The sequence below is a fragment of the Octopus bimaculoides genome, chromosome 30, assembly GCF_046866305.1.
Source record: "Octopus bimaculoides isolate indiv1 chromosome 30, ASM4686630v1, whole genome shotgun sequence".
NCBI classification, from domain to species: domain Eukaryota; kingdom Metazoa; phylum Mollusca; class Cephalopoda; order Octopoda; family Octopodidae; genus Octopus; species Octopus bimaculoides.
In genome coordinates this window covers 10,701,195-10,716,194 of record NC_142957.1, presented here as the reverse complement: position 1 = coordinate 10,716,194, position 15,000 = coordinate 10,701,195, and the positions used below count along the sequence as shown (strand labels likewise).

At 40.1% G+C, this 15,000-nt stretch overlaps 1 long non-coding RNA gene across 3 annotated transcripts in view; it reads left to right on the top strand.

Annotated features, from left to right (window-relative positions):
- The first annotated feature begins 7,070 nt into the window (after positions 1–7,070).
- LOC149130196 (uncharacterized) overlaps positions 7,071–15,000 on the top strand; it is a 117,485-nt gene continuing 109,555 nt past the window's right edge. For 2 of the 3 annotated variants that reach the window (XR_016239207.1, XR_016239209.1), the window contains exons 1-2: positions 7,071–7,363; positions 12,983–13,579. This is a non-coding gene — a long non-coding RNA (uncharacterized LOC149130196). The remainder of the gene's footprint in view (positions 7,364–12,982; positions 13,580–15,000) is intronic. The other variant, XR_016239206.1, reaches the window with a different exon arrangement.

Genomic DNA, 15,000 nt, shown 5'->3' with positions numbered 1-15,000 from the left:
AGAGTATATATAAATATATATATATATATATATATATATATATATATATATATATATATATATACAATAGGCTTCTTTCAGTTTCTGTCTACCAAATCCACTCAGAAGGCTTTGGTCATCCCAAGGCTGTAGTGGAAAACGCTTGCCCAAGGTGCCACGCAGTGGGACTGAACCCAGAACCATGTGGTTGAGTAAGCAAACTTCTTACCAGTCAGCCTCTCCTGCACCTACGAATGCTTCTTTCTTGGTCCTTTTAATGAGCCCCTAGTACTTGACCAGCAGTTATTTTTTTTTTATTGACCCCCCCCCCCCACCAATAAAAGATTGAAAGGCAAAGATACCCTCATTGGGGATTTGATATCAGAGTGCAGTGAATTAAAACAAAGAGCTCTAACATTTCTCTCTCCTCAGGTCCTTAAGGCTTTGTCCTTTAGGGAAGTGCTCTGATGAACTCCTTCTCTTAGTTCCAGATCATTTTGTGCCATCTTATTGGACTCGAAACTCACATCGTTTTCATCCAGACGCTGTTGTGTTTCCTCACAACTAAGCAAGTCTTTCTATGTTCGTAGCTTTTTTTCCTCCTTGAACTGCCAGACTTTGGAATTCTCTTCCATCATAAAACAAGAATATTTGGGCTCTCTCTCTCTCTTTTACTCTTTTTTACTCTTTTACTTGTTTCAGTCATTTGACTGTGGCCATGCTGGAGCACCGCCTTTAGTCGAGCAAATCGACCCCAGGACTTATTCTTTGGATGCCTAGTACTTATTCTATCGGTCTCTTTTGCCGAACTGCTAAGTTATGGGGACCTAAACACACCACCATCGGTTGTCAAGCGATGTTGGGGGGGACAAACACAGATGCACAAACATATACACACATATACATATATATACATACATATATATACGACAGGCTTCTTTCAGTTTCCGTCTACCAAATCCACTCACAAGGCTTTGGTCGGCCCGAGGCTATAGTAGAAGACACTTGCCCAAGGTGCCACGCAGTGGGAATGAACCTGGAACCATGTGGTTGGTAAGCAAGCTACTTACCACAGCAATGTGGGAGATCTCTACATGGTGGCTAGTCCTGTTGGAAACAGCAGCCAAATCTCACTCAGATCACACCCTCCCTATGTCTTAAGTATAAACCCTTTAGCATCCAGATTACTCTGTCAAATGTAATGCTTATTTATTCACATTGTTTTGAATTAATCATGGATTATCTTCATAGCTTTGAGATTTCAATGATGTGATTGTTTATTTTTAGAATGGTATTGTAGAGTAGGTGTGGGAGGCTGGATGTGGCCAGTTTGAAACATAAAACAGATAGAATATTTTGGCTGGATAAGGCTGGTTTCATTGCTAAAGGGATAGAAATATATATACTTAATATATATATATATATATATATATATATATATATATATATATGAAACAATGAAAGACACCTCTACCTGGTGGCTAGTCCTGTTAGGAAGGGCAGGCAAATCTCCCTCAGATAACACCCTAGGTCTTAAATAGGTGTAACTCCTTAGCATTGAGATTACTCTGTCAAATGTAATGCTTATTTATTCACATTGTTTTGAATTAATCATGGATTATCTTCATAGCTTTGAGATTTCAATGACGTGATTGTTTTATTCTTAGAATGACATTGTAGGGTAAGTGTGAGAGGTTGGATGTGGCCAGTTTGAACATAAAACAGGTAGAATATTTTTTGGGCTGGATATGGTCGGATTCAGTACTAAAGGTTTATATATCTATCTACGAAGCAACAAGGGAGACCTCTGCATGGTGGTTAGTCCTGTTAGAAATAGCAGCCAAATCTCTGTCAAACCACATGTCTTATCTATTTCTATCCCCTTTGCATTCAGATTACTTTGTAAAATGTAATCCTTATTTATTCACATTGTTTTGAATTAATCCTGGATTATCTCCATAGCTTTGAGATTTCAATGAGGTGATCGTTTATTTTTAGAATGACATTGTTGGATAGGCGTGAGAGGCCAGATCTGGCCAGTTTGAATGTAAAACAGGTAGAATATTTGAGGAGGATATGGCTGGTGGTTTAAATGCGAAAGTGTTGAGGTCTCTGGTTCAAATCCCACTCTGTCTCATCTTGAGCAAGTTGCTTTTACTACAATCTCAGGAGTTGGTTCATGCCCTCTCGGTGAAACTGGTTGATGTTAACTGCATAGTGGCCCCATCTAGTGGATATTATACTTGTAATTCTAAAAAATAGGGCCTTGTTACATGATATATGATGCTGACCCAACAGGAAGATTTTATGTTAAAGGAAAACATGTCTATGGAATACTCACCCATGTAGGGTTGGGACATTGTATAGGTCAATGGGCTACCTCATATTGATGGCCATTTTGTATCTTTACATTGTGGCACCATATAAAAAGCACCCGGTACACTCTGCAAAGTGGTTGGCATTAGGAAAGGCATCCAGCTGTAGAAAGTATGCCAAGGTGGACAATGGAGCCTGGTGCAGCTCTCCAGCCTTGCCAGCCCCAGTCAAACAGTCCGACCCATGCCAGCATGGAAAACGGACATTAAATTATGAAGACGGTGATGGTGATGGTGATGATGATGATGATGATGATGACAGGTCCACAATTCATCCTTGTAGGGAAATACTTATGTCATATTTGTGCAGATGCACCATCTTGTCACTAAGGTCTCCTCGACCAGGTTCAGAAGCAACTCCTTTATTTGATTGGTCCCTGTCTTGCTTCTGCTCTGCAACCTTTAATCACATTGACATGACATCAGTTTGCCTTAGTCTTTTCTATTGCTATTACCACACAGGAGTGGAGGCGCAATGGCCCAGTGGTTAGGGCAGCGGACTCACGGTCATAGGATCGCGGTTTCGATTCCCAGACCGGGCGTTGTGAGTGTTTACTGAGCGAAAGCACCTAAAGCTCCACGAGGCTCCGGCAGGGGATGGTGGTGGCGAACCCTGCTGTACTCTTTCACCACAACTGTCTCTCACTCTTACTTCCTGTTTCTGTTGTGCCTGTAATTCAAAGGGTCAGACTTGTCACACACTGTGTCACGCTGAATATCTCCCCGAGAACTACGTTAAGGGTACACGTGTCTGTGGAGTGCTCGGCCACTTGCACGTTAACTTCACGAGCAGGCTGTTCCGTTGATCGGATCAACTGGAACCCTCGACGTCGTAAGCGACGGAGTGCCAACAACAACACAGGAAGTGCTCTGATGAACTTCCTCTCTTAGTTCCAGATCACTTTGAGCCATCTCACCTGACTCAAAAACTCACATTGCCTTCATCCAAACGCTGTTGTATTTCCACGACTAAGCAGGTCTTTCTATGACTGTAGCTTTTTTCCCTTGAACTGCCAGACTTTGGAACACTCTTCCAGCTCATTGTTCTCCCTCTTCTTATGAGCTGAACGCTTTCAAATCTAAAGTAAATCCGTTCCTTCCATCTCAATATCTCTGTCTTCAGAGTCCCTTACACTTAGTCGCTTCTCACTTTGTTTGGGAATCACATATACATACATACATACATAAAAAAGAAAATGCTCAACGCAAAAGTTAAGCAACCATTGACTCTTTTACTCTTTTACTCGTTTCAGTCATTTGACTGCGGCCATGCTGGAGCACCGCCTTTTAGTCGAGCAAATCGACCCCAGGACTTATTCTTTGTAAGCCTAGTACTTATTCTATCGGTCTCTTTTTGCCGAACCGCTAAGTTACAGGGGACATAAACACACCAGCATCGGTTGTCAAGCGATGTTGGGGGGGACAAACACAGACACACAAACATATACACACACATACACACACACACACACACATATATATATATATATATATATATATATATATATATATATATATTAAATTCAAATTACGACAAACGTAAATAAACAAACGAAGTTTGCTTTTAGAAGCGTTGAGATGTCTTAGAAAGTTAAAGTGATTTTAAATTCTCAATCGCAGAATAATGCTAATAATATAGCCTGAACAGGATAAACTACCCCTGCTACATATATACGACGGTCTTCTTTCAGTTTCCGTCTACCAAATCCACTCACAAGGCTTTGGTCAGCCCGAAGTTATAGCAGAAGACACTTGCCCAAGGTGCCACACAGTGGGACTGAACCCGGAACCATGTGGTTGGTAAGGCAGCTACTTACCACAACATGGGCAGAAAGGCCTGTCATCAGGAACTTGTATTTCTCTAAGCTGCTCACTTCTAATGACAGATCATCTTGCTTGAAATCTATAAAGGTTGCTTAACTTTCCCATTTAGCATCGTAAGAAGCTCTCTGTCTTCATTTTGTTATTTTAAGAAAATGTTTCTTTTATAGGCGGAGAGCTGGCGGAAACGTTAGCACGCCGGGCGAAATGCTTAGCGGTATTTCATCTGCCATTACGTTCTGAGTTCAAATTCCGCCGAGGTCGACTTTGCCTTTCGTCCTTTCGGGGTCGATAAATTAAGTACCAGTTACGCACTGGGGATCGATGTAATCGACTTAATCCCTTTGTCTGTCCTTGTTTGTCCCCTCTGTGTTTAGCCCCCCCCCCCCCCCCTGTGGGGAATAAAGAAATAAGAAAATGTTTCTTTTTCGTGTGGTGTGTTTGTTTGTTGTTTTCCGTTGCTTGCATCCTTCTGACCTGAACTCTTTCAAGTCTAAAGTAAACTCATTCCTTTCATCTTAATATCTCCTTCTTCAGAGTCCCTTTACACTAAATGGCATCTCACCTTGTTCGGGTGGGGTGGGGGGTGGGGGGACTTTCTTACCAAAAACAGAGAAAGAAATATCTTTTCATAAATTGGTTGTTGAATTGATACAAACAAACCACCGTAAGCTCACAAAAAAATTCCAAAACGAGATCCACTTTTGTTTTTGTTTTTTTGTTACAAACAAAGAAACAATTCCTCATTATAAAACGATAGAATTTGTACACATACGACTATGATACGAAGCGTCTGCTTCTTGGATTGTTACTCTGAATTCCTTGTTACCATATATTCAAACGATCAAAGAGAAATTAGAGACACAATGTATAAGCAAATGACAATGTAGTATGTTTTTTTTTAAAATTTTTATTTCTTTGTTTCTATTTATTATTATTTGTTTTTTTTTTTTCTGTTTTGTTTTTTGCAGTCAATCAAATCTTGACTTAATCTTATTTCAAGGTGATTACGAATATTTTTGCTTATATATTGTTATGCTGCTTCTCTTTCTCTTTTACTTTTTTTTTTTTTTGTTTGTTTTTTTTTTTTTCAGTTGTTTGAATAATGTGTACTGTTTAAACACATGTTCTCTGTTGATACGATTAAATATTAAAACCTAACCCAGCAACAAAACACAAATTGTCTGTTGTTGTATTATTTCCATTACTTTAAAAAAAAAGATTCTTTGATATTTTGTTGTTTAATTAATATTAGTTCATTACACTGTTACAAGCCACATTTACCAGCAGCAACACCATACCCATATATATATATATATATATATATATATATATATATATATAAAATTTAATAATAAGGGTAGAAATTGAAATTAATCAATTAAAACCAGTGGTCCAGCATATTAAAAAAATCCGAAGATTAAAATTATATAACGTACACAAATAAGAGGAATGACCAGCAAAAGTGGACTCCTATATGCTAGAAATAGATGCCAAATCATCTAACCACGAAGAATATGTTCTCAGTCAAAAACATATCCCTCGTGGTTAGATGATTCGGCATCTATTTCTAGCATATAGGAGTCCACTTTTGCTGGTCATTCCTCTTATTTGTGTGTGTATATATATATATATATATATATATATATGCTGTGCGTGAGAAGACCCGGCAAGCCAAGTAAGATCGTTGCCAGTGCCCCTGAACTGGCTCTTGTGCGGGTGGCACATGAGATGCACCATTTTGAGCGTGGCCGTTGCCAGTACCGCCTGACTGGCTCCCGTAGGATTTTCGAGTGAAATCGTTGCCAGTGCCCCTGGACTGGCTTGTGCGGGTGGCACATAAAAGACACCATTTCGAGCGTCGCCGTTTTCGTGCGGGTGACACGTAAAAGCACCCACTACACTCTCTGAGTGGTTGGCGTTAGGAAGGGCATCCAGCTGTAGAAACTCTGCCAAATTTAGATTGGAGCCTGGTGTAGCCATCCGGTTTCACCAGTCCTCAGTCAAATCGTCCAACCCATGCTAGCATGGAAAGCGGACGTTAAACGATGATGATGATGATGATGATGATGATAATGATGATGATGATGGTGATATATATATAAACTGTGTTGCAAGATTCCTGATCTGAAACCGTGTTTTGAAACAGATATCGTTCCATTTCATGATGGTCATTCTGTTTTTCATTTTTTTTGCCAAATAAGCCCTCGCATATATTGTCCAGGAATCTTCCATCATACATTTGTGACCTCTTCAGTGGTGACATTTTCCGTTCTTTGTGTGTGCTCTTGCTTGGCTTATTCCATTCTGAGAATGGAATACGTGAAGCAAGGGCACGTGTGAAGACGGAAAGTGTCGCTGAAGAGGTCACAGATGTGTGATGAAAGGATTTCCAGACAACAGATTTGAGTTAGACTAAGAACGACAATAAGTGAGTGAAGGACGAATATATAGTGTGTGTGTATCTTTGGCAGAAAAAAAAAAAAAAATGCCCACCCTGAAATACAACAATATATATATATTTATATATATAATAATATTAGGGACAAAATCCAAAATTACAGGTAAAAACCCAATTAAAATCAATTTATAAAAAATTAAAATTAAATTGAGCTTTATAGATTAAAATATATATAAAAATATATAGTTTTAGGGAAAAGAACCAAGTTTCAAGAACTCGTCGATGAAAATCCACTGTCACATATAGAAAAATATTATCATTATCTTATGATATTTACTTTGTATTATATTATACTCATTTATTGTGCTTTTAATTATTAATTTTTCTATATTTGACAGTGGATTTTCATCGATGAGTTCATGAACCTTGGTTCTTTTCCCTAAAACTATATATTTATTCATATATATATATATATATATATATATATATATATAATGTACTGTTCCATGACAGAAAATTCAACGAAAAAGGTACTCCATTTGGTGAGAGATAAATATTATTTATGTATTTAAGTGCTACTAATAGATTCATTCATATGCTGAGAAATACCTCAAACATATTCTTCAGGTGCAAACCAGATATAACGAACTAAAAACATTTAATAATAGAAGAAACACGAAAAAAAACTGAGACGGCAGAATTTAGAAAACACAGAAAACGAAGAACAAAAACCAGAAAATGAAAGCACAAAAACTGAAATTTGAAAAAAAAGAAAGGAAAAAAAAAGGTAAAAGAGTTATTTCCCTTAGACCGTAATTGATAAGGCTGGAAAGCGATGGAGTCAGTCACAGGAATAGGTGGGATTTTCTAATTCTTCGCAGGTGACACGTAAAAGCACCTACTACACTCTCTGAGTGGTTGGCGTTAGGAAGGGCATCCAGCTGTAGAAACTCTGCCAAATTTAGATTGGAGCCTGGTGTTGCCATCTGGTTTCACCAGTCCTCAGTCAAATCGTCCAACCTATGCTAGCATGGAAAGCGGACGTTAAACGATGATGATGATGATGATGATGATGATATCTATGCAACCACTGAAAATTTCTGCTCTAGAATTTTGACCTAGAAGAGAAGTTTCAGGTGTAGAAGCAAGGACTAGAATTGAAGGACCTTAAAGTTAACTTAGCAAAAACCAAAGTCTTAATAAGTAGGTAGGCAGACAAACCAAGAAATCCCTTCAGGTAGATGGCTCTGCTCAATCTGTAGAAAAGGTGTAGGCAGAAACTCCATAAGATGTACCCAGTGTAAGCTATGGACACATAAGAGGTGCAGCAATATCATAGGAAGGCTAACTAGGAAGATAGTTTTTGTGTGTGGCAAATGCTCAGGAGCAATAAACACTGAAAATGTGCAAAGAACAGCTTCCGTCACATTTCAGGGAAAATAAACTACAAGTAGTCAATAGCTTCTGTTACCTAAGTGACGAAGTCAGTAACGGGGGTGGATGCTCTAAAAGCGTAGCTGCTAGAATAAGAATAGCCTGGGCAAAGTTCAGAGAGCTCCTACCTCTGCTGGCGACAAAGGGCCTCTAGCTCAGAGTAAAAGGCAGACTGTATGATGCATGTGTATGAACAGCCATGCTACATGGCAGTGAAACATGGGCTGTGACTGAAGCTTGCAAGGAGTGAAGCTAGTATGCTCTGCTGGATGTGTAATGTCAGTGTGCACACACAACAGAGTGTAAGCACCCTGAGAGAAAAATTAGACTTAAGAAGCATCAGATGTGGTGTGCAAGAGAGATGACTGCGCCGGTATGGTCATGTGGTGTGAATGGATGGCGGAGGCGCAATGGCCCAGGGGTTAGGGCAGCAGACTGACGGTCATAGGATCGCGGTTTCGATTCCCAGACCGGGTGTTGTGAGTGTTTATTGAGCGAAAACACCTAAAGCTCCACGAGGCTCCGGCAGGAGATGGTGGCGGCGAACCCTGCTGTACTCTTTCACCACAACTTTCTCTCACTCTTTCTTCCTGTTTTCTGTTGTGCCTGAAATTCAAAGGGTCAGCCTTGTCACACTGTGTCACGCTGAATATCCCCGAGAACTACGTTAAGGGTACACGTGTCTGTGGAGTTCTCAGCCACTTGCACGTTAATTTCATGAGCAGGTTGTTCCGTTGATCGGATCAACTGGAACCTTCGACGTCATAACCGACGGAGTGCCAACACACAACAAATGGGTCGTATGCAATATTTCAAGCGGCACAGGCATATGACAGAGCTACAGCTCAGTCAAGAACAAGCTCATCAATTTTTTTCAGCATCCACAGTATTGTGTGTCGAGAATTCATCCCCCCCCCCCCAGACCTTCAATCAAGAGTTCTACTGTGTTTTGCAGTGTTTGAGGGAGGACATTTGGTGAAAGCAACTGGATCTATGGAGTGTGAAGAGCTGGGATCTTCATGATGACAATGCATACCCCGTCACCACGCTCCCCTCACTTGGGAGTTTCTCACCAAAAATAACAAGGTACTACTTCTGCACCCACCCTATTCACCAGATTTAGCACCTGTAGGCTTCTAACTCTCCACCAAGATGAAAATGCAGCTCAAAAGTCACCGTTTTAAGACTGTTGTCGGGAGCCCTGAGTGAATCACAGAAAGTCCTTGACTCACTTACGGAAGACGACTTTCAGGCCAGATTCCAAAAGCCCAGCCGGAATGCTGGGGCTGTCATATTGCTGTGCAGGGTGAATATTTCGACCTGCACTGGTGGCATGTAAATAAAATCCGCTACATTCATGGAGCTATGGCAAAGAACGAATCAAGTTTCGATTAGGGAGCAAATATTTAAGAAAAAGTGGAAGTGGATTGGTAGCACAATTAGAAAGGACACACCAAATGCAGCGAAAAGTGCTTTACAGTGGAATCCGGATGGATATAGAAAGAGGGGTAGGCTAGGCCTAAGAACTCGTGGCGTAGATCAACACAAAAGGTACTAGAGAAAGGGGGACATTCATGGCAGAGTATAAGTAGAGAAGAGAGAAATTATGCGACATGGAATTCAATTATAAGTGGCCTATACTCCACGTTGGAGGGTTAAAGGCAAGAAAGAAAGAAGAACATTCGTGGAGTGGTTGGTGTTAGGAATGGCATTCAGCTATAGAAACCTTGCCAAATCAGATTGGAACCTAGTGCAGCTGCCCGGCTTACCAGTTTTCAGTCAAACTGTGCAACCCATGCCAGCATGGAAAGCAAACGTTAAATGATGATGATGATGATGATGATGATGATGTGAAAACTTTGGTAAATAAGTTATTTTTTATTAGACATAACTAGTACGGAAACCCTTTGGTACCGCCTCACATATAGTGAATTAGGACATGTATGGTTAAAAACATTGGAAGATCACATAATTTGTAACCGAATTAGATTTTTGGTGTGAAAGAAATTAGGGGACAAAATTTGGTACCAGTTGGCTTGGTAGGTAAAGAATTAAGGCAGACCCTTTCTTGTTTGTTGTGAATGAAAGGGAAGAGTATGATGCTTGCCCATTTAGCATTTAACCCAGCTATATTAGGCTCAAATATTCCATGTTTCAAACCAGTTAAGGATCAGGCCTCTCATACCTACCCTACAATGTCATTCAAAAATTAAACAGTTCCATCATTGAAATCCCAGAGTTACGAGATAATCTGTGATTAATTCAAAATAATGCGAATAAATAAGGATTAAATTTGACAGTAATCTGAACGCTAAAGGGTTATACTTAAGATATAGGGTGTGGTTTCAGGGAGACTTGGCTGCTATTTCTAACAGGACTAACCACCATATTGATTCATACATATATATATATATATATATATATATATACATATATATATACGATGGGCTTCTTTCAGTTTCTGCCTACCAAATCCACTCACAAGGCTTTGGTTGGCCTGAGCCTATAGTAGAAGACACTTGCCCAAGGTGCCACGCTCTGGGACTGAACCCAGAACCATGTGGCTGGGAAGCAAGCTACTTACCATGCAGCCACTCCTGCGCCTGTTTGGATATTTTTTAAAGCCTGGTACTTCTTCTGTTGGTCTCTTTTGCTGAACCGTTATGTTACGGGGGGGGGGGTATGAAAACAAACCAACTTTGGTTGTCAAGCGGTGGTGGGGGAGCAAACGCGCGCGCGCGCATTTTTGATCAAAAGTCTGCTGGATCAGGACTGACCTGGGGGCTGAAAAGCAGCAGCAGCAAAGGACACATTAGATAATGTAATCCTAGATACACTATGTCTAAATAAAAGACACGATAGTCATAGCTGGAACGTCTTTGATCATAGGTGGTCTGTCTGGATCAGGACTGGCCTGGGGTTAAACAATAATAACAACGAAGGACACATTAGATAATGTAGTCCCAGATACACTGTGTCTAAGTAAAAGACAGGATGGTCACAGCGGGAACATCTTTGATCACAGGTCTACTGGATCAGGACTGACCTGGGGCTAAACAAGAACAAAGAAGGACACATTAGATAATGTAGTCCTAGATACACTATGCCTGAATAAAAGACAGGATGGTCACAGCTGAAACATCTTTGATCATAGGTCTGTCTGGATCAGGACTGACCTAGGGCTAAACTACAACAACAAGGAAGGACACATTAGATAATGTAGTCCTAGATACACTATGCCTGAATAAAAGACAGGATGGTCACATCTGGAACATAGTGAGAGAAAGTTGTGGTGAAAGAGTACAGCAGGGTTCGCCACCATCCCCTGCCGGAGCCTTGTGGAGCTTTAGGTGTTTTCGCTCAGTAAACACTCACAACGCCCGGTCTGGGAATCGAAACCGCGTTCTTACGACCCATTCTACCAGTATCCCAAGTTTGAAAGTGTTTCGTTAAGAAAACAAGTGTTGCCCGTCAAACCAAAAAGATCCGGCTGTTCCGTTGATCGGATCAACTGGAACACTCGTCGTCGTAACCGACGGAGTACCACGATATATATATATATATATATATATATATACTAGCAGAAATACCCGGCGTTGCCCGGGTTAGGGATTCACACAGACAGACAGACACACACACACACACACATTCCCAGTACATGTAGGATTCCTCACCATACAGGTGACAGGCACAGCTGTAAGATGCATTACGGATCTATAGCAATTGGAAGGGCATGACCCAATTGAAATAAGAACGTGTGACGTTTGGAGTAAAGGGAAATTAAAGTGTCGCCTCTGGAGTTTGCAAATTACCACTATACCGATAGGTAACTGCGCAGACAAAATTTACAATCGATAAATGTCTTAGAACAACCAGTCTCTCATCTGGGAGGGCCTTGAAATCAATGTTACCAACTGGGGACTATGTGTGTCGCAGTGATAATAAAAAGACCCAAAGGAGGTCTGCAACGAAATAATTTTACTCAACACTTTGCAAGAGAATCAGTGGAGGCAAAGATGCGTCTCATTTACTTGACAATTTATGCACCACATTGCAGAAATCACAATGTAAGTATATCTGAAAGGGTAGTCTTACACTGTTGTACCGTTGAATTACAAATAATGCTCATCTGTTATGTTCGGGTTAAAATTTCATCAACATCAAAAATATATGAATTTTCATGGGAGTTATGGCCGTTATACATAGAATATAATTTCCAAATTTCATAAAGATCCATTCAGTACTTTTGACGTAGTTTTGGATAAGAAAACAAATGACTAATGTGTGTGTTTGTGTGCATGTGTATGTGTGTGATGGGTGTATATATGTATAGATATCTGTATGCATGTATATATATGTATATATGTGTACATATTACATGTACATCTATATATATACATCTACACATATGTATACATATACATATATCTATACATATACGTGTACATATACATGTATATGTATACATATACATATACATCTCTCTCTCTCTCTCTTTCTCTCTTTCTCTCTCTCTGAAAGTATCTGTCACTACAGTATCGAAATGTGATTGTTTCAGTTAGTGGAATAGTTTCATTTTTGAAGTGAAAGTATTTGATATGAGTGTTTTTGTTTCACTTTTGACACGTAATACTTAAATAGTGGAGGAGATATTATGTTGCCCTGGGCTCGAACTCTGCAAGAAGTTAAAAAAATTTTTTGACTAAAACACAACTGGAACCCTAAGTAAGGCATCTGTAAAATTTGAATGAAATTGATTGCGTAGTTCTCGAGTTTTAGGGATTCACACACACACACACACAGACAGACACACAGACAGACAGACACACAGACATACAGACACACAGACATACAGACACACAGACAGACAGACACACATTCTCATTTTTATATATATAGATAGAAGATATATCTTTGCTATTATGCAAAAGTGACGTAAGTACCAAATGTTTCTTTTTTTTTTTTTTTTCAGAAAACGAAAAAAATAATTTCACCATTCCATAGCAAAATCGTTGTACAACACTTTTGACAATTTTTCATATCTTGACATCTGAAGCAGCTGGAGATACGACAGTTTGACCAATAGAACCGGCTATTGCAAGCGAAAATAAACAATGAAAAAATAAAAAAGAAAAAAATGCAAGAGGTGTATTCCCACGATATTCCTTTATTTGCTTCAGCCATTTGACTGCGGCCATGCTGGAGCACCGCCTTTAGTCGAACAAATCGACCCACAACCTCTCCTGCGCCATATATATATTCATATGCCAAACTAGTTTTGACAATTCTTTGCGTATCAATGGTACAAATATATATTTCTTTATTGCCCACAAGGGGCTAAACATAGAAAGGACAAACAAGGACAGACAAAGCGATTGAGTCGATTACATCGACCCCAGTGCATAACTGGTACTTAATTAAATCGACCCCCGAAAGGATGAAAGGCAAAGTCGACCTCGACAGAATTTGAACTCAGAACGTGGTACAAAATATATATATGAAAAAAAGTGTGACTCTGTAAGAAGCTGGCTTCCGGTTAAAGGCTTCATTCCTGTTTTCTTTGCCCTCTGTGAGTTATCATTATTTTATATTATTGTTGAAATTGTTTATTATTGAAAATTGTTGTTGAAAATTTATTGTTGAAAATTGGTTTTTGTGAACTGTTGCTTGTTTGCAGGCTATGTTGGATAATTTATAATTTTATTCCTCGGTATTCCTGGGAAATAGGGAAAATTTCTGTAGCCATTTGGCAATTGTTTATTCGTAGATTCATCAACGGAGAGCAATTTTTTCAAATTTAGCCAAACGGGGTTGGGGTGGGATTTGAACAGTTGTTCCTATTACGAGGAATTTATTTTTTGAACCGTGGAGAAAAAAAGGGGGAAACCTGTAATTTTCTTTTGACAAAAAAAAAAAAAACGAAACAAAAAATCTATTCAGCCGTTGTAGGCTCTTTATTTGAGCTACTCCACTCCCCCTGACAGGATCTGAACTTACGTTAATTAGAAAAGAAAAAAATTTTGGAACTGTGTAGGGAAACCTACGTTTTTTTTGTTTTTTTTTTTCATGTGTTTCTTACTAACTGTCTTTTCGTGTGTTTCTTACTAAATGTCAGTTGAGATAATTAGAGAAAAATGCTCTCTCGAAGGCTTTACCTGGATGGGAACAAGTGTGGTTACCGCGCGTAGGGTTCTATCTTCCACATTTGACGTCCTTAATGGACATTGTTCCATGACTCAAACGAAGACCTAAGTTGAGGGATTGGCAAAAGGGTTTTAGGGTTAGGGTTAGGGTTGCGGTTACGGTTCGGGTTAGGGTTAGGGTTAGGGTTAGGGTTAGGGTTAGGGTTGCGGTTACGGTTCGGGTTAGGGACGGAATTCCCTAACTCTAACCCTAAAACCCTTTTACGGGAACGCGACGATCTTGTTCAGAAACATAAACAAACGCACGTGGATTAGAAATGACGTAAAATGTAATCAAAACAAAAGATCGCCGGAATGCCGTCAGTCACTCCAGCTACTCTCTCGAGCGGGCAGTACCGGCAACAGGAGTTCCACTGCGGATTTCTATAGCTGGTTAGAGGAATTTATGCCAGACGATGTCCTGGAGGAAACCCTGGGTTTCGATGGAAATCAGGTGATCAACCTGTTGAGGAGAACTTTCGGGCCGGGGTATCTCGGTAATTGCCAGAAATCCCTGGCTTGGCAGTGCTACCGTTCGGCTTCACCTGTTCGAGACAAGCCGTCGCGCCGACATGCCCGAGGTGCGGGCGGGATGGAGAAACTGTCTTGCACGCTTTCGTGGAGTGTCCGGAATTATCGGGACTGATAGCTTTTGCCGAGGAACTGTTGTCAATGATGGAAAGAGTAGGATCCTGGTTTCGATTCTCAGACTGGAGGACGTTGTGGGTGTTTATTGAGTGAAAACACCTAAAAGCTCCACGAGGCTCCGCCAGCGGGTGGTGGTCGACTTAGCTTTTTATCCTTTCGA